The sequence below is a fragment of the Macrotis lagotis genome, chromosome X (assembly GCF_037893015.1).
Source record: "Macrotis lagotis isolate mMagLag1 chromosome X, bilby.v1.9.chrom.fasta, whole genome shotgun sequence".
In the NCBI taxonomy this organism is placed as follows: domain Eukaryota; kingdom Metazoa; phylum Chordata; class Mammalia; order Peramelemorphia; family Peramelidae; genus Macrotis; species Macrotis lagotis.
This window is the reverse complement of record NC_133666.1, coordinates 158,397,137-158,418,126: the sequence shown is the minus strand read 5'-3', so window position 1 is coordinate 158,418,126 and position 20,990 is coordinate 158,397,137. Positions and strand designations below refer to the sequence as shown.

General features: G+C 37.0%; 1 protein-coding gene and 1 long non-coding RNA gene across 3 annotated transcripts in view; one reads left to right on the top strand and one right to left on the bottom strand.

The window, feature by feature from the left end:
• Window positions 1-6,197, top strand: part of LOC141497981 (uncharacterized) — a 38,190-nt gene extending 31,993 nt beyond the window's left edge. The window contains exon 3 of the long non-coding RNA XR_012471504.1: window positions 5,669-6,197. This is a non-coding gene — a long non-coding RNA (uncharacterized LOC141497981). The remainder of the gene's footprint in view (window positions 1-5,668) is intronic.
• Window positions 1-20,990, bottom strand: part of HSD17B4 (hydroxysteroid 17-beta dehydrogenase 4) — a 127,945-nt gene that overhangs the window by 101,255 nt on the left and 5,700 nt on the right. The window lies entirely within an intron of this gene.

Sequence of the window (20,990 nt, the reverse complement as noted above, 5' to 3'; positions counted from 1 at the left end):
ACTTGGAAAAACAAAGTTTGCTGGCTCTCGAGATGAGCCTCCTTAGACTTTAAAATGCTGCTTAGCCCAGATTCCTATAGATGACCTATCCAATAAGAAGGAATAGGAAGGAATCAAGAGGCAATTAAGAACTGCTTCAAATTCACTACTGTGAAGCTACTGTGCTTTTTCCTCTTTCACCCCCTATTAACTTTGAGCAAAGTGGGGAATAGTCAAACTGCTGAAATACAGCAATGAGCACATTAAACTCCTCATTGCCAGCCAGTCACCAAATAGCTGCTGCTAACAGAAAAGTGGGAATCCCACAACCCTCCCCACAAAAATTTATGGGAAGAGGAGAGAAGGAAGAACAAGAGATTCAAGAGAGTAGGGAAATCAATCACTTACAACTTCAGTACCAACCAAATATTGATAAAAAGAGGGCTGACTAGCTAGCCAGGCTCTATATTGAGGGGGCAAAACCGATAATTAATTGCATGAAAATTAAACAGCTGATAGATTGTGGCCAACAACACCTGATGAAAGGAGTCTTTGTACTCATGGGGCACTCTTTCTGGCCTTTCTCAGGCTTCTCAGAAAAAAAATTCACTTAAATGGTCTTGAATTGCTGAGTAACTGCAAACCCAAGTCACAGATCAAAATCTACAGGGCCTACATGCAGTTATTGGAGGTAGAGGGACAACTGTAGGAGACAACTTGTACTCCAGAGGCTGAACTTCAGCACCCAAGATAAAGACTGGGGGGGAGGAGATGGAGAGGAAAGAGCAATACCAAATAAACCTCTATGATAACCTGAAGAAACCTGGATGCTCCCAACTGGTTGATATCAAGCAATCCCCTGAATAAGCTGCAGTCACTGCTCCAGCAGCTCATTAATATCACTAAAGCAAGTCATACCTAGAGTCCCTCTGAACCTGCAGGAAGAGAGGAGGAAGGAGGGAGAGAGGGTTAGAAGTTATACACTGGAAAAGTATAGCCAGTACTAAATTTTTTTAAAGGGAGGGACAAAAAAACGGGAATAGGAGGCTGATGAGACTCAACAACTATCCTTTGAGATTTAGGGAGGGAGTTAGATCAGCATGCATTTAATGACCTCAGTCACAGATGGCATTGCCTCTACTATATGTATTGGAATCAAATACCCTGCAGCCATCTCCCACCTTATTTTATAAACACCTCTATTTATCAGACATTAAGTTAGGCTAAGGTCAGAAAGACAGTTTATAGAACATCAAACTAGCAAAAGCATAAGAAAAGATCAGAGAACAGATCTCCATGGACAAAACAAAATGCGGAAAAGAGAGAGGGTTGTAACTTTATGAATGAGGATCCCAGCAGGGTCAGAGCTTGAAAGTCTCCTCCTTAGAACCTTTACTAAAGACTTGCAAATTGTGATAATTCAAACAATTCTCCCAGGCTCCTAACATTTATATTTATACCCAAATGGTAAACCCTTCTCTTTCAGATTACTGGGCCTGGCTCAGAAACCTTAGAAAGAACCCATACTAATCATAATCATCATTCCTACATATTACCAACAAAAACCAGTAAGAAGAAGCAGGAAAAAAATTCCATTTAAAATAACTGCAGATAGTATAAAGTACTTGGGAATTTACTTGCCAAGATGCTCACAATTACAAAATCTGATTTACCCAAATAAAGACAGAACAAAGATTAATTATTCATGAATAGGACAAACTAATATAATAAAAATTACAATATTATCTAAATTAATTTACTTATTCAATACAATTGAACTATACCAAAGAATTACTTTATAGAACCTATAAAAATAAAATTCTGAAGGAACAAAAAAAATGGAGAATAACAAGAGAATCAATGAAAAAAAATATAAAGAAAGAGGTACCAGCAGTCCTGGATCTTAAACTACACTGTAAAGTTGTAATTGTCAAAATAAGTTGTTTACAGCATAGAGAGGCTGATCAACAAAGTAGGTTAGGTATACAATTTTAGAAAAGCAAATGAGTGCAGTAAACTAAATGTTTGAAAAAACCAAAGATCCTACCAATCACTGGACAAAAACTTACTACTTGACAAAAACTGAAACAACTGAAAAATAGTCTGGAACAAAGTAGGCAAAGACCAACCTCTCACACTGTATACCAAGAGAAGCTCAAAATGGGCACATGATTTAAATATAAAAGGTAATATAAACAAATCAGGGGAACATGAAAGAAACTACCTGTAAACTGTACAGATAAATAAAGAGTTCATGGTCAAACAAAATCAATTTGATTACATAAAATTTAGCACAACCAATAAAATTAAAATTAGAAGAGAAGCAGTGGTAAATTTCTCTGACAAATTTTAATTTCTCAAACATATAGGGAACTAAGTCAAATTTTATTGCGGGCAGTTAGGTGGTGCAGTGGATAGAGTACTGGCCTCAGAGTCAGGAGGATGGGAGTTTTAAATCTGGCCTCCAATACTTGACACTTACTAGTTGTGTGACCTTGGACAAGTCCCTTAACCCTGAATACCTCACATCCAGAGCCATCTCAGTCATCCTGATTCATTTCTGGTCACTGGACCCAGATGGCTCTGGAGGAGAAAGTGTCTGGTGACCTAGCATAGCTCCCCCCACTCAAATCCAATCATATGCATGTCATGCCATCACTTTCCTGATGTCATGGTCTTCTTTGAGAGCAAAAGACAAAACATCATCACAAAAATAAAAGTTATTCCTGGTCAATATGACCAGACAGGACAATGATCATTGTTGGAAGATTTGTGGGAAATCTGGGACACTAATACACTGTTGGTGGAGCTGTGAACTCATCCAACCTTTCTAGAGAGCAGTCTGGAACCATGCCCAAAGGGCAACAAAAATGTATATACCCTTTGATCCAGCAATACCACTACTGGGCCTACACCCTGAAGAGACGATAAAAAAGGGTAAAAATATCACTTGTACAAAAATACTCATAGCAGCCCTGTTTGTGGTGGCCAAGTGGTGGAAATCAAGTAAATGTCCTTCAATTGGAGAATGGCTTAGCAAACTGTGGCATATGTATGTTATAGAACATTATTGTTCTATTAGAAACCAGGAGGGATGGGAATTCAGGGAAGCCTGGAGGGATCTGCATGAACTGATACTGAGCTAGATGAGCAGAACCAGAAAAACATTGTACACCCTACAACAACATGGGGGTGATGATCAACCTTGATGGACTTGCTCATTTCTTCAGTGCAACAATGGAGAATACCATCTGTATCCAGAGAAAGAACTGTGGAGTTTGAACAAAGACCAAGGACTATTACCTTTAATTTAGGAAAAAAACTGATATTTTATTGTCTGATCTTGCTATTTCTCTTACTTTGTGGGAAAATAAATGGATAGATTTATCCCTATCACACCAATTGCTTAATTCTAGTAGATTCTTTCAGAATTTACATCTTTCTTTGTATTGGCCCTTCTACAATCATTCATTAAACCTCACTGAGGCATAGAAGAAAATGAACGAAGACAGCTTTCTAATTTTACTTTTCCTTCAGTTTAACTCTAATTCCTAATCTTATGTGCCACATTCAAAATCGACCCTTAGTAAAAAGTGACCAGATCCATATAAACATAAGATGCAAAAAAACTGCCCAAAATGTCACACAGAAATAAAAAAAAAAAATAGGGGCAGCTAGGTGGCTCAGTGGATAGAGTACCAGCCTTGGAGTCAGGAGTTCAAATCCAGCCTCAGACATTTAATAATTACCTAGCCGTGTGGCCTTGAGCAAGCCACTTAACCCCATTGCCTTGCAAAAACTATTATTAATAATAAGAAGAATAGAAATTTATATTACTAACAGAGTCTCAAATCTTAGAAGAAAAAGTACTAATAATCAAAGAATCAGTTAATTAAACAAAAAGTGAGTACTTATTTGTAGACAAAGTACTATACTGTGCAACCCTCAAGAGATGGAAAAAGTACAGTAGCACTACAGAAAAAGTTGTCCAACTCATTAGTACAATATAATGAACCCAGTTACCAAATCAGACATTCAAGAAAAACTTAAAACCTTAATTCTAAACATGGGCCAGATGTCAGCTGAGACTCAGTCTCATTTATTCATATGAATAAATACTTACTTTTTCAATTATTCCTCTAATAGAGAAGCTTCCTACATAAGAATGGTCAGAATTTGCAAGTGCTTCCATTTTCTCTTTTTAAAATATTTTACAAATCAAGGAATTTGCAAGTGCTTCCATTTTCTCTTTTTAAAATATTTTACAGATCAAGGATAAGTACTTAGGAAAAAAACTTAGACTCCTCAGAGCTTCAAAGGCTTACTTTTTGTGTGCTTAATACAAACACTTTTTTACTATAATTTCTTGAATAGAACTTAACATAGTTTTCTAATAATATATTGAAGAAACAAATGAGTAATTCTAATGTTGCAACTACTGCAAGAAAAAAGTCAAAGAATGTTGACAAAAACTTTTCAGAATTACTGCAATTAACAACCATATGATTCATGGATTTGACAAAGTACCAAAGTTGTAAAATTAGCGCTAGAATTGGAGTAAAAAGTGGTGAGAATGATGTGGAAGAGCTGACTGAATATCATGGTGAAGAACTGTCATATCAGGATCAAAATGAGCTGCCAGTTTCAAAGATTGAAGAAAACTGAGAAGCTTAAGAACTGTGGATGAACCCCAAAACTCTGTGCCAAACACTATACAAAGAGCTGGAGATATAAAGAAAGACCCTCCAAAGACTTGTATCTGATCTCAAGAAACTTACATCCTATACCATGTAAATAACCAGATATATAGATTTGCTTAGAGGAAAGGCAATTAGAAAAGCAAAGTGAGTGGGACTAGGAAAGGTTTCCTACAAGACAGCTTCCAAATGGAGGACAGATTGTACAAACATAAAGAATGGGAGAAGGGTTTGAAGAAATACAAGCAGGCAGCACTGTTCAAAACCTGGAGCATAGAGGGAAGCAAGTGAAACATTTAAAAGGTTTCAAAATTGGCAAAGATGACAAAAGATGGAAAAAGTCAATGCTGGAAGGGCTACAGAAACTCTGACACACTAATACCCTCCTGGTGCATTGCTCCAATTTAAAATTATATCCAAAAAAGTGTTTCTACTGTTCATATCCTTTGACTCAGGCTAGACATGGCTGTGGTGTGCTGGAGCTATCTTGTTCCAGTTTACAACTTTTAAATGTTAAATTTTCAACATGAATATATTATCTTGGAAATCCAAACACTACAAATTGGTGCTTTACTTATGTTTTGTTGATTGTCTAGACTTAAGAAAGAAATGGAAAAAATGTTAATAATGCAGATTAAACTTAAAAGTAAATCCAACATACATTTTCCCTCTCAGGAACTAAATACAAATTTATGAACACATCCCTGGATATCCCAAGAAGGTCAAGGTCATCAAGGTCTCAAACATATCAAAATATTCATAGCAAAATGTTCTGTAGTGGGAAAAAAACTAGAAAAAAAAAGGTGCCATCAACTGCTTTGAAAAGGAGGGACAAAGACAGACTTTGAATGTGTTTCAATAGGAGCAGTACTTTGCCATGTGAGAAGCTTTAGAACAAACTGGACAATTTACAGATCAGACAAGGTTGGCAGTTCTCCAGGTTAAGGAAATTGTTTGTCATTGAAATAGTATAACACTTTTTTTTTTCTCAGAGCACAGAAGAACATGGCTGGGAAGGAAAAAAAACAAACAACGTTGCCATTACTTCATTGACTCAAGAAAGTGGCTTTGTCCAGGAGAGTTATCTCAACCAGAAGGAAAGCAGCTAGTGCAGAAAGTTTTTTATCATCCAGTCCTAAAGGGACTGAGGACATCAAAGTCTGCAGTCCACAGTTGTATATCATCTCAGACACATGGATTTCCTTACTTATGTCTCCCTGATAGGCTTCTATAAGGGAGAGCTCAGTCTCTCCCAGAGACACTAGTGGATTAGTAGAAGAATGTGACCTCAGTTCACAGGTAAATCATATTTTAATCAAATAAGAGAGCACAGATATAGCACTTTGCCAACTGATATATATATAAATGCTAGCTACCATTCCTACCTCTGAATTTTATTGAGTAACTGGATTTTTAATTATTCTTGCTTTTTTTCTGTGCCTAAGACTATTCTTATTCTTGCCTTTACCTTGTTGCTAAGTAAATGTGGTATATGTAAGATTTAATGGTGTCATGTTAACTGATTGTGTAAATGAGAACATCTTGTTATAGTTCAGGGCCTTACCCACATCCCTATAGGTTAAACTAGTTCTTTTCATAAAAGTTAAGGATTCTTATAATAGTAAATGACTATAGTAATCTACTGTTTGAAAAACCCAAAGACTCCAGCTTCTGAAATAAGAACTCACTATTTGATAAAAAAAAAAAAAAACTGCAGGAAAACTGGAAAATAGTGTAGGGAAAACTAAAAAATAGTATGGCAAAAACTAGGCATAACTCAAGATAAGGTTGAAAGGGGTACAGGATTTAGATATAAAGGGTGATACCATAAGCCAATTAGAAGAACAAGGAATAGTTTATTTGTCAAATCTATGAAGAAGGGAGGATTTTATGACCAAACAAGAGATAGTGAACATTATGAAATTGAGAAAATGATAATTTTTACTAAATTAAATTTTAAAAGTTTTGCAAAAATCAAACCAATGCAACTAAGATTAAAAGAAATACAGAAAGCTGGGAAACAATTTTTACCGCTAGCATTTCTTTTTTTTTAACATTTTTTAAAAAATTTATTTACTTATTTTTGAATTTTACAATTTTTCCCCTAATCTCATTTCCCTCCCCACCACTCCCCTCAGAAGGCAGTCTGCTAGTCTCTACATTGTTCCCATGCTATACATTGATCAAAATTGAATGTGTTGAGAGAAATCATATCCTTGAGGAATAAAATATAAGGGATAGCAAAATTACAAAAGATAACATTTTTTTCATTAAAATTAATAGTCTTTGGTCTTTGTTCAAATTCCACAATTTTTTTCTCTGGACACAAATATATTCTCCATCACAGATACCCCAAAATTGTCCCTGATAGTTGCACTGATGGAAGAGCAAATCCATTATGATTCATCATCACCCCCATGTTGCTGTTAGGGTGTAAAATATGCTGGCTCTGCTCACCTCACTCAGCATCAGTTCATGCATATCCTTCCAGGATTCTCTGAATTTCCATCCCTCCTGGTTTCTAATAGAACAATAGTGTTCTGTAACATACATATACCACCATTTGTTCAGCCATTCCCCAACTGAGGGACATCCACTCAATTTCTGATTCTTTGCCACCACAAACAGAGCTGCTATGAATATTTTTGTACAAGTGATGTTTTTACCCCTTTTCATGACCTCTTCAGGGTACAGACCCAGTAGCGGTATTGTTGGATCAAAGGGTATGCACATTTTTATTGCCCTTTGGGCGTAATTCCATATTGCTCTCCAGAAAGGTTGGATGAGTTCACAGCTCCTCCAACAATGTATTAGTGTCTCAGATTTCCCACATCCCTTCCAACACTGATAATTGTCCTTTCTGGTCATATTGGCCAGTCTGAAAAGTGTGAGGTAGTACCTCTAAGATACTTTAATTTACAGCTAGCATTTCTGATGAAGGACTCATTTCTAAAATATATAGAGAACTAAGTCAAATTCATAAGAACTCATTCCCCAATTGATAAATGTCCAAAAGAAAAGAACAGACAAGTTTTCTGAAGAAGAAATTAAAGCTAGTTATCATTATATGAAAAAATACTCTAAATCATTATTGATTAGAAAAAATGCAAATTAAAACAACTCTGAGGTATCACCTCACACTTAACAGATTGACTAATATGACAAAAAGGAAAATTATCAATGTTGAAGGGATGTGGGAAAACTCGGACACTAATGTACTGTTGATGGAGCTGTGAACTGATTCAACCATTGTGGAGAGCAATATGGAACTCTGAGAAAAGGGCTATATGATATTGTACATACTCTTTGATCCAGCAATACCACTATTAGGTCTGAATCCTAAAGAGATCATTACATGGACAAAAATATTTATAGCAGCTCTTTTTAAATTGTCAAAGAATTGGAAATTGAAGGGAGGTCCATCATTTGGGGAATGGCTGAACAAAATACAGTACATGAATGTAATGGAGTACTACTGTTCTGTAAGAAAACATGAATGGGCAGACTCAGAAAAGTCTGGAAAGACTTGTATGAATTGATGCTGAGCAAAGTGAGCAGGATTAGAAGAATGTTGTACACATTAATAGCAACATTGAATAATAATCAACTATTATAGACTTAGCTCTCCTTAGCAGTACAATGATCAAAGGCAATTCTAAAGGACTTGTTTTGGAAAACAGACCAAAGCATACTAGTTTCTATTTTTAAAATGTTTTATGCTTTATTATTCTTTTTCCCTTCTCATTTTTTTCCATTTTGTTCAATTCTTCTTTCACAATATAACTAATATGGAGACCTGTTTAACATAGTTATACATATATAACCTATATAGGATTTCGAGTTCCCAAGGGGAGGGTGGGAAGGGAGAAAAGCGTGGAACTCAAAATCTTATATAAAAAAAATGAATGTTTAAAACTACCTTTGAATGTAGTTGGAAATTTATGAAAGAAATCATGAACAGATGGATTTCAGAAAAACCTGGAAATACTTGCATGAACTGATGCTGAGTAAAATGAGAAGAATCTGGAGAACATTAGACACATTAACAGCAACACTGTGTGATGGTCAACTATGACAGACTTAGCTTTTCTCAGCAATACAGTGATCAAAGGCAATTCTAAAAGACTTGTGATGGAAAATGTCATCCACATTCAAAGAAAGAATTCCGTGGTCTGAATTTAGACGAAAGGCAAGGATCAGGCCATAAATACCCAGTTTCCTAAAGCCTCAAACCTTTTTAACTCACCTAAAAGCAGAAAAGGTCTATCCACAGGGTCCTTGAAAACATTAAGGATGTTCCAAAGATGTTCCACACTGACCTACTGACCAGATCCATTTTGATATTTCTATATAGAATATCCTTTTAAAATGATGGCTAGGGGTGGCTAGGTGGCGCAGTGGATAACGCACAGGCCCTGGAGTCAGGAGTACCTGGGTTCAAATCTGGTCTCAGACACATAATAATTACCTAGCTGTGTGGCCCTGGGCAAGCCACTTAACCCCATTTGCCTTGCAAAGGAAAAAAAAACCTAAAAAATAAAATGATGGCTAAATAATTTATTTGTTTTTATTTTGTTAACTACTGAATGTCCTACAAGTGTCTCATTTCCAATACCAGATCCAAACTCTCAAGAGTTTGGCCTCAGTCAGATCCAAGTTACCTCAAGATAAATAGGGCATCAAAAGCAAGCCTGGAAAGTATATTGAGCATATTCCTATCCACATCAGTGTTATTCCTAAGATCCTGAAAGTACAGAGAAAACTATGAGTAGGGGCCTCATTATAGTAAGGAGCCCTCTCAGGAAACCCCCACAACCTGCCTATATGTGTCCAGAATGGGGTGAACAAACCAGCCCAAAAAGCAAAAGTTGGAGATCTATATCAAGCCTAGACTACAGTTAGAATTTTCTTTATGGGGGTGGCTAGGTGGCACAGTGTATACAGCACCAGCCCTGGAATCAGGAGTACCTGAGTTCAAATCTGGCCTCAGACACTTAATATAATTACCTAGCTGTGTGGCCTTGGGCAAGCCACTTAACCCCATTGCCTTACCAAAAAAAAAAAAAGAATTTTCTTTATGAAAGAAGAGGACAGTTACACTAATAATTTCCTACAGTAGATCACATTTTTTAACGGAAAGGTTAAGAAAACAAAGAGATCCTACTAAGTTTGTTGTTAGTAGATTTTTAAAAAGCCTTTGACTTAGTAAACAAAACATGCTTTAAAAGAAAATCATATATGTGTGTGTGTGTGTGTGTGTGTGTGTGCATATATATATATATATATATATATATATATGTTATTTTCATATAAGGCTCCTTAAGCAATTTAATAATTTCTTTGCATTGATGCTCTGATCACCGATATCAAGTAAGATACACAAAAGGGAAATAAGTATTACTTATCTAGAAGGTAAATTACTCCAGAAATATGTTTTAAAAAGGAATGCTTTTCAAACTAGAAGACTAAGGACTAGTTTACCTGTCAGATCTATGGAAAGGGAAGCAGTTTATGACCAAGGAAGAGATGAAGAACATCACTAAAAACAAACTAAACGATTTCGATTACATTAAATTAAAAAGCTTTTGCACAGACAAAGCCACTGTAACCAAGAACAAAAGATGTAGTAAACTGGGAAACAATCTTTACAACTAGTATTTCTGACAAAGGACTCATTTCTAAAATACACAGAGAACTGAGTCATATTTTTTTTAAAAAAGCCATTTCCCAATTGATAAATGGTCAAAGGATATGCAATTTACAGATGAGATCAAAGCAATCCATAGTCATATGAAAAATTACTCTAAATCATTACTTATTAGAGAAATGCAAATTAAAGCTTCTCTGAGATACCACCTCACACCTCTCAGACTAGCCAATATGACCAGAAAGGATAATGATCATTGTTGGAAGGGTTGTGGGAAATATGGGACACTATTACATTGTTGGTGGAGCTGTGAAACTCATCCAACCTTTCTGGAGAGAAATTTGGAACTATGCTCAAAGGGCAACAAAAATATGAATACCCTTTGATCCAGCAATACCACTACTGGGTCTATACCCTGCAGAGATGATGAAAAAGGGTAAAAATATCACTTATACAAAAATACTCATAGCAGCCCTGTTTGTGGTAGCAAAGAATTAGAAATCAAGTAAATGTCCTTCAGTTGGGACATTGGGGGAATGGCTTAGCAAAATGGTATATGTATATCATACAACACTATTATTCTATTAGAAACCAGGAAGGATGGGAATTCAGAGAAGCCTGGAGGGATTTGCATGAACTGATGCTGAGTGAGATGAGCAGAACCAGAAAAACACTGTACACCCTAACAGCAACATGGTGATGATGATCAACCTTGATAGACTTGGTTGTTCCATCAGTGCAACAATCAGGAACAATTTGGGGCTCTCTGCAATGGAGAATAGCATCTGTATCCAGAGAAAGAACTATGGAATTTGAACAAAGACCAAGGGCTATTCCCTTTAATTTAGAAAAAAAAAAACAGATTTTATTGTCTGATCTTGTTATCTCTTATACTTTATGTTTCTTCCTTAAAGGATATGATTTCTCTCTCATCACATTCAATTTAGATCAATGTATACCATGAAAACAATGTAAAGACTGACAAATTGCTTTCTGTGGGTGGTGGGGGAAGGGAAGAAAGATTGGGGGAAAATTGTAAAACTCAAAATAAATAAAATCTTTTTAAAAAAAAAGAATGTTTTTAGTGGATAAAGCACCGGCCCTGGAGTCAGGAGTACCTGGGTTCAAATCCAGTCTTAGACACTTAATAATTACCTAGCTGTGTGGCCTTGGGCAAGCCACTTAACCCCATTTGCCTTGCAAAAACCTAAAAAAAAAAAAAGAATGCTTTTAATGGTTGTACTGTGTTTAAAACTTTTTTTCTCTCAAGTCTATGACACTAACTTCTTTTGATAATTTACTTAGGGCAGAGGTAGAGAGGGAGGGTGCTTTTTAAATTGGTAATTGTGCATCTCAAAATAGATACTCAAAAGAGTTCAGACTAACAATTAACAATTCTACAAGAACATATGCTGTCCAAACTATGACATGAATTTAATGGCTAGCCTGCTGAACTAGACTTGCACACTGATTCTGAACAGACTGCTGCTGACAGTGTGCATGCTCAACCAAGAACTGTGAAGTAAAAAGACAGAAGTAAAAGTTAAAGAAAAAAGAATTCATTTGAGGTGTCCAAACACTCTCCAAACCAAAAATCCATCTTTTTAATGCAAATGTTCTTTCAGTGATGAAATGTGGTTGTGAATGATGGAATACTACTATTGCCAAAGAATATATGGACTCTTTGTGGGTAAAATCTTTTTCAGCTTTAATATTTGTATTTCCAGTACCTATAATATAATGGACATATTTTAATGAATAAATTTAACTGGAAGACAATCAAAGAGCAATAGAAAGCTGTATGGAAGACACATAGAGCCTACTGTATAATAACAAAATTGACTCTCACAACCGGAAATGATATAAAAGATATCCAGGAAATATATGCTCAGAAAAGAGGTGATTCAAAAGGTTAGAATAAGAAATGCATATGGCATTGTTTCAATGTAATACATATATATATATATACACATATATGTGTATGTATATATATATACATATATATATATATATATATATATACACATATATATATATATATATGAAAGGGTTTTCAGCTCATTGGGTAAACCACTTAGGGATGATTTAGGAGAGCCACCAATAAGAGTAGTAATTAACAGATGGTAGAAAAGTGGATGGGTTATAATATGTACCATTACAAAAAGTACAATAATCTAGTGAAATTTTTTACATACTTCCAATCTACTGGTGAGGCTTCTTGGTTACAAAACCATGGGATATCACAATCTTGAGAGAATCTAAACGACAAACTTCCCAAAGGGTTAAGTAAAGACAGATGATACCTGTAAGTGACTGTAATTAAACAGTCATGTAGAAAATGTGAAAGATAAACAATCCAACAATTTCAGTGCTATTCAAAAAAAATTTCAAAAGATTCAGAGAAAGACCTTTAGTATTTTACATAGTTTTTTTTAGAAAGGATTTATAGAAGGATATGAAAAACATCCACAGGCAGGGATGTCCATAACAGTGAGATCACAGATCTTTCATTATCAAAGTACCCTTATAAATGTGACTGCCTCAGGTCTCCAAAGACTGATTTAAGTTTTCATAGATCAAATTTTGGCAAACCAAGAACAGATATTCCATTTATTACACTGTTCCTAACCTGCTGTAACAGGTTTCACCTAAAAATTTTTCCTAGGCAGTTAGCAATATTAGGCAGGAATATGATATAATGTTGCATAAGAGGAACCTAAATCTAGTTAAGTATAAAAGATAGAAATATATGAGAGGAAAAGGACAAGAATCTCACAAGGTAAGAAATGACTAGGTTTTTATGTCAAGTAAACAAGCAATTATATTCTAGAATAATACTAAGCATAAGGGATACAAAGAAAGGCAAAAATAGAACCAGTCTTCAAAGAGCTATGTGCACCATTCACAGCATGAACAAATATGTGAGTGAAAATATGAATAAACAGCACTTCTTAAGTGTTTATTACATATTAAGCATTGGGTTAAATGACAGGGGTATATGTGTAAAAGAAAAATAGTCTTCCCTCAATGCACATAGGGGAGGGAGTTTTTTATCTGAGAAGTCATAGGGAAGATGAAATAAACCACATGGCAAGAGATTCACACATCCTTTTGGCAAGTAATGGTAGTAGTGACTTGATGGAGGAGAAGGAAGAATACACAAGGCAGAAAGATGACACTGAACCATGCTGAAGCCAGTTAGGTAAGGTGAGTTCACATAACTCAGGACAGTGCTGCCCCAGGACAGCCCCAGTGTTCTTCTCCTTGGTTAAGTACAATCTATTATAAAAATAGAGGGGAGGGAGAACTTGCCATCTTTGTCTCCCACATCTTCAGTGTTCGCCTGAGAACTTGACTATAGCTGATCTGAGTCAAGTCATAGGTTATGAATAGAGGATAAGCTAGCCAATAGGCACTCAACAAGTTCCAAATGACTTTCCAGAATAGCTGGACTAATTCTAAGAATGATTATGTTTTGGGAGAAAAAACTCCAGTTGACTATTACACTGTTGGTGGAGCTGTGAACTCATCCAACCTTTCTGGAGAGCTATTTGGAACTATGCCCAAAGGGCAACAAAAATGTGCATACCCTTTGACCCAGCAATACCACTATTGGGTCTATACCCTGAAGAGATGAGGAAAAAGGGTAAAAACATTACTTGTACAAAAATATTTATAGCAGCCCTGTTTGGGGTGGCAAAGAATTGGAAATCCACTAAATGTCCGTCAATTGGGGAATGGCTTAGCAAACTGTGGTAATATAACTATTGTTCTATTAGAAACCAGGAGGGATGGGATTTCAGGCTAAACCTGGAGGGATTTGCATGAACTGATGCTGAGTGAGATGAGCAGAACCAGAAGAACACTGTACACCCTAACAGCAACATGGGAGTGATGTTCAACCTTGAAGGACTCGCTCATTCCATCAGTGCAACAATCGGGAACAATTTTGGGCTGTCTGCAAAGCAGAGTGCCATCTGTATCCAGATAAGGAGCTGTGGAGTTTAAACAAAGTGCAAGGACTATTCCCTTTAATTTAGAAAAAAACAGATAGCTTATTGTCTGATCTTGTTACCTCTTAGACTTCTCTTCTCTTTAGGGATATGATTTCTCTCTCATCACACCCAATTTGGAACAAGGTACAACATGGAAACAAAGTAAAGACTGACAGAGTGCTTTCTGTGGCGGGGGGAGCAAGATTGGGGGAAAAATGTAAAACTCAAATAATATATTTAATAAAAATAAATTTTAAAAAAATTAAAGAAAAAGAAAAAAAGAAAAAAAAACGCCAGTTGGCAAAAGAGATGCAAGATACAGTCGATTCAGAAACTGGTCAGGCTGAGATCCGAACCATGAGAGCAGAGATTCATAGAATGCAGGTTAAACTTGCACAACTGAAGAAGCAGCAGGAGAAAATGATATGAGAAATGGAGCATCCATCTCTCACAGGGAGTCCTTTGTGATTCGGGGAGAAGGTCAAAGCAAGAGACAAAAAACTACTTACTAGAACCAATTTTCACCACCAACAAATGGAGCTTAGGAAGAAAATCAGAGAAACTCAGAAGTTCACTGAAGAATGTGACCAAAGCATCTCTGAGATGCAAGAAAATCAAAAATCCCTAAGTCAATCCCTTGTAGAAAAGCAGAAAAAGCTTGCCAATCTACAGAAAGAGGCTGACCAACTTGATACCAGAATCAGCAAGCTCACAGAACTTAAAAGACAGAACTTTACAGAACTGGTAATGCTTCAGAACCGTGCAAAGTATCTCCAGGCTGTAAAGAATGGAAAATATGTATGCCAGTACTAAGCTGAACAAACACTGAAGAATGAAAGGAAGAAACAGGAAACCCGAATGAATCTCATATGCAGCATTCTAGACCATGTTGCAAAAGGCTGCACTTCAAAAGCTCAAGCAAGCAATGTCAGCCAAGCCAGAATTAGATCCTTCTTAGAGAGGACAGGACAGGTTACATCTCCTGAAAGCCAGTATGTGAGACAGGAAATCTGTTATTTTTAACTATAGAGAAACATATTTTAAGAGTTTCTCTGGAAACAAAGACAGGGGAATATTTTATGATATATTACCAGGCCAATAGAGCAAGATCTCTTAATATCTCTTAAAAAATCATAGTCAATATCTATCTGAAACCATCAACAAGCATTATATTCAATGGGGAGAGGCTAGAGGCATTCCCAATAAGATCAGGGGTGAAACAAGGGTGCCCATTATCACCGCTACTATTCAATATTGTATTAGAAATGTTAGCTTCAGCAATTAGAGAAGAAAAAGAAATTGAAGGAATTAGAATTGGGAAGGAAGAGACAAAACTCTCACTCTTTGCAGATGACATGATGGTCTACCTAGAGAATCCCAAGAAGTCATCCAAAAAACTACTGGAAACAATTAGCGATTTTAGCAAAATTGCAGGTTATAAAATAAACCCTCATAAATCCTCCACTTTTATATACATATATATATATATATAATATATATATATTATATATATATATATATATATATATATATCTAGCAAGATACAGCAGGAAGAGCTAGAAAGAGAAATCCCATTCAAAGTAACCTCAGACAATATAAAATACTTGGGAGTCTATTTGCCAAGACAGACTCAGAATCTTTTTGAAAACAATTATAAAACACTTCTCACACAAATTAAATCAGATTTAAATAACTGGGCAAATATCAATTGCTCATGGATAGGTAGAACTAATATAATAAAAATGACAATTCTACCAAAACTAAACTATCTGTTTAGTGCCCTACCAATCAAAATCCCAAATAATTACTTTAATGAGTTAGAAAAAATTGTAAGTAAATTCATATAGAGAAATAAAAAGTCAAGAATTGCTAGGAGTTTAATGAAAAAAAGTGCAAAAGAAGGTGGCTTAGCCCTACCTGATCTAAAATTATATTATAAAGCATCAGTCATCAAAACTGTTTGGTACTGGCTAAGAAACAGAGTGGTGGACCAGTGGAATAGACTAGTTGTAAAAGCAGGAGATGATTATAATAATCTGCGGTTTGATAAACCCAAAGAGTTCAGTCATTGGGATAAAAGCTCCCTCATTGATAAAAACTGCTGGGATAATTGGAAGTTAGTATGGAAGAAACTTAGATTAGACCAATACCTCACACCCTTTACCAAGCTAAAATCCAAATGGTTACAGGATTTAGACATAAAAAACAATGCTATAAGCAAATTAGAAGATCAAGGACTAGTTTACCTGTCAGATCTATGGAAAGGGGAGCAGTTTATGACTAAGGAAAAGTTGGAGAACATCACCAAAAGCCAATTAGATGATTTCGATTTCATTAAATTAAAAAGCTTTTGCACAGATAAAACCAATGTAACCAAGATCAAAAGAAATGTAGTGAATTAGGAAACAATCTTTACAACTAATGATTCTGACAAAGGACTCATTTCTAAAATATACAGAGAACTGAGTCATATTTTTAAAACAAAAAGCCATTCCCCAATTGACAAATGGTCAAAGGATATGCAAAGGCAATTTACAGATGAGGAAATCAAAGCAATCCATAGCCAAATGAAAAAATGCTCTAAATCATTAATTATTAGAGAAATGCAAATTAAAACTTCTCTGAGGTACCACCTCACACCACTCAGATTGGCCAATATGACCAGGAAGGATAATGATCATTGTTGGAAGGGTTGTGGGAAATCTGGGGCACTATTACACTGTTGGTGGAGCTGTGAACTCATCCAATCCTTCTGGAGAGCTATTTGGAACTATGCCCAAAGGACAACAAAAATGCGCATACCCTTTGACCCAGCAATACCACTACTGGGTCTATACCCTGAAGAGATGAGGAAAAAGGGTAAAAACATTACTTGTACAAAAATATTTATAGCAGCCCTGTTTGTGGTGGCAAAGAATTGGAAATCCAGTAAATGTCCTTCAATTGGGGAATGGCTTAGCAAAGTGTGGTATATGTATGTCATGGAACACTATTGTTCTATTAGAAACCAGGAGGGACAGGATTTCAGGGAAGTCTGAAAGGATTTGCATGAACTGATGCTGAGTGAGATGAGCAGAACCAGAAAAACGCTGTACACCCTAACAGCAGCATGGGAGTGATGTTCAACCTTGAAGGACTCGCTCATTACATCAGTGCAACAATCGGAAACAATTTTGGGCTGTCTGCAAAGGAGAGTGCCATCTGTATACAGATAAGGAGCTGTGGAGTTTAAACAAAGTTCAAGGACTATTCCCTTTAATTTAGAAAAAACAGATATCTTTTTGTCTGATCTTGTTACCTCTTAGACTTCTCTTCTTTAAGGATATGATTTCTCTCTCATCACACCCAATTTGGATCAAGGTACAACATGGAAACAAAGTAAAGACTAACAGATTGCTTTCCATGGCGGGGAGTAAGATTGGGGGGAAAATTGTAAAATTCAAATAATATCTTTAATAAAAATTAATTTAAAAAAACATAGTCAAGTAATCTATGAATTTTTCACTCCTTTGAGTACAAATACAAAACCCCTGAATACAAATCAAAATGTCCATGTTTACAAATTAAAGGAAATAGTAGTTTCATTTATTTTGAGGGTTCTACACATCAGAATGGCCCTAGGGAAATGTTATTTGTCTTTTTGTCATCACAGATTTTAGCAGCTTGAAGCATAAAGGACAAAGGAATAACATGTCTTGGCAGCAAAGATCCTTTTAAAAAAAACTATATCCTTTGTCTTACTAGCAACTTTCTTTAAAATCTAGAAAGCATGTTTTTAAGAACTTAGACAATTATTTTTACTCTTTGGAGGCTCATATAACAAAAGTCTAAAGAAATCATTTCTTTCCATAGACACTAAAAATATAAGAAATAAAAGGTCCTCAGTCATTTCAAACTTATACATTAAATTATAATTAAACTTAGAGTGACTACTTAATAAATACAAATGAGAACTACAATAACACTATAGCTTTTAATATTAGAAAAATTTGTTAAGATGGCGACATGAAGGGATCCAGTCTTAGGAGCTCTCTGATAAAAACTCATAAACTAAGGACTCTAACTAAACTTTCGAGAGACAGAACCCACAAAGGGACCCAGTGAGGCAGTTCTCCTACTCAAGGTAACCTGGAAAAGAGCAGAAAGGCTCTGCTCCCCGGGGTCGGAGGGGCAGCCCCCCAGAGGGGTGGCCCGCCAGAGCCAAAGAACGCCCCAGGGCACTGGGAGCCACGGCTCATAGCAGCGGGGGAGTCTCCTGAGCTGCACCCCGGGGAGCACCAGGCACAAAGTGGGGGAACAGTGGGGACCTCGGCCAGAGCGAGCACGAGGAGCCCAGCCCTCGGGGCACACAGCAAAAAGCTTGGTCTCTGAGCAGCCCAGACCCGGAAACAGAAGCAGGTGGAGCCAGTAAGCAGGAGCCACCAGGGCATGAGCCCATTGAGCTGAGGGAGGGGAGTGAAGAGAGAGAGAGACTGCAGAGCTCTGTCCTCTGCCCCTGGAACAGGACTCTGGGTGACCACATTCAGATCCTGATCCCAGTCTAGGCCCCCCCCACCTCAGCCCCGTGGCAGAGGGGGGCGCTTATGGTCATTCACAGACCAGGAGGGAGGACAGAACCTCACACACTGAGACCCTTGTGGGAGTGTCCCAAAAGCTCAGGAAGCACCCCCAAAAACAGGCTTAGGCTGGGAAAATGAACAAGCAAAGAAACAAGAGGAAGACCACTGAGAAATATTTTGCAAATGAGCCCAAGAACGATCAAAATACTCAGTCTGAAGATGAGGAAGCACAAGCTCCTGCATCTGAAGACTCCAAGAAAAACAGAAATTGGGCTCAGGCTATGATAGAGCTCAAAAAACACTTTGAAAATCAAATGAGGGAGTTGGAAGAAAAACTGGGGAAAAAAAGGAGAGAGATGCAGGAAAAACATGAAAATGAAGTCAGCAGCTTAGTAAGGAAATCCAAAAAATGCTGAAGAAAATAGCATGCTAAAAACCAGCTTAGGTCAAATGGATAGAATAGTTCAAAAAGTTATTGAGGAGAAGAATGCTTTAAAAAGCAAAATTGGCCAGATGGAAAAAGAGATAAGAAAACTCTCTGAGGAGAACAAATCCTTCAGACAAAGAATAGAATTCAGGGGGATTGATGAATTTACCAGAAATCAGGAATCAATACTTCAAAACCAAAAAAATGAAAAATTAGAAGAAAATGTGAAATATCTCATTGAAAAAACAACTGATATGGAAAACAGACTTAGGAAAGATAATTTGAAAATTATTGGAATACCTGAAAGTCATGATCAGGAAAATAGCCTTGATATCATTTTTAAAGAATCACTACAGGAAAATTGCCCTGATATTCTAGAAGCAGAGGGCAAAATAGAAATGGAGAGAATCCACCGATCCCCCAGAGAAAGAGATCCCAAAAAACCAACCCCTAGGAATATTATAGCCAAGTTCCAGAACTCCCAAGTCAAAGAGAAAATATTACAAGCAGCCAGAAGGACACAGTTCAAATATCATGGAGCTGCAGTCAGGATCACACAGGACTTAGCAGCAACTACATCGTAAGCTCATAGGGCTTGGAATGCAATATACTGGAAGGCAAAAGAGCTTAGAATGCAGCCAAGAATGAACTACCCAGCAAGGCTGAATGTCCTCTTCCAGGGAAAAAGATGGACTTTCAATGAACCAGGGGAATTTCAAATGTTCCTTTTGGAATGGCCAGAGCTGAACAGAAGGTTTGATCTTCAGATACAGGACTCAGGTGAAGCATGGAGATTGGAGGAGAGGGGGGAAATATGAGGGACTTAATGAGGATGAACTGCATGTATTCCTGCATAGAAAAATAACACTGATAATACTCCTATGAACCTTCTCAGTTAATAGAGCAGGTAGAGGGAGCTTTTATAGTTGAAGCACAGGAGAAAGCTGAATTCGAAGATAAAATATGGTGTAAAAATGGAGTCAATAGGAAAAAAAGGGAAATGGAATGGGAGAAAGAAAAAGGAGAGGGGGAATAGTCCAAGATATTTCACATAATAAGATTTTTTTTTTATTGCAATGAGCTATTGCAATGATATGGAAGGGGGAAGGCAAGGGGGAATGAGGGAACCTTTGCTCTCATCAGAGGTGGCTAGGAGAGGAAACAGCAAATATACTCAATGGGGTATAGACAACTGGAGTAAGAAGGAGGGGGGAGCAGGGGGAAGGGGTGGGGATGTGAATAAAGGAGAGGATGGACCATGGGGGGACAGTAGTCAGATATAACACATTTTCTTTTTTACTTCTTGCAAGGGGCTGGGATTGGATGGCCTGCCCAGGACCATAGGGCCAGGTGGATTCTGGGCCTAAGGGGTGGTAGGGGAGCTCGGGGCCTCTTGGCCCCAGGACCAGGAATCTGTCTGCTGCGCCACTCAGCGACCCTACAGCAGAGTCAGAGTGAAAGGAGAGAGAAAATAGAGTACATGGTAGTGGAGAAATAAGAAAGGAGGGAGTTGCGATCAGCAATGGCAACGTTGGAAAAATATGGAAGTAACTTTTGTGATGGACTTATCATAAAGAATGTGATCCACCCACGACAGAATTGATGGTGTTGGAACAAAGACTGAAGCACATTTTTTGTTATTATTATTTGGGGGAGTTCAGGGCAAGTGAGCCTGGGTGGCCTGCC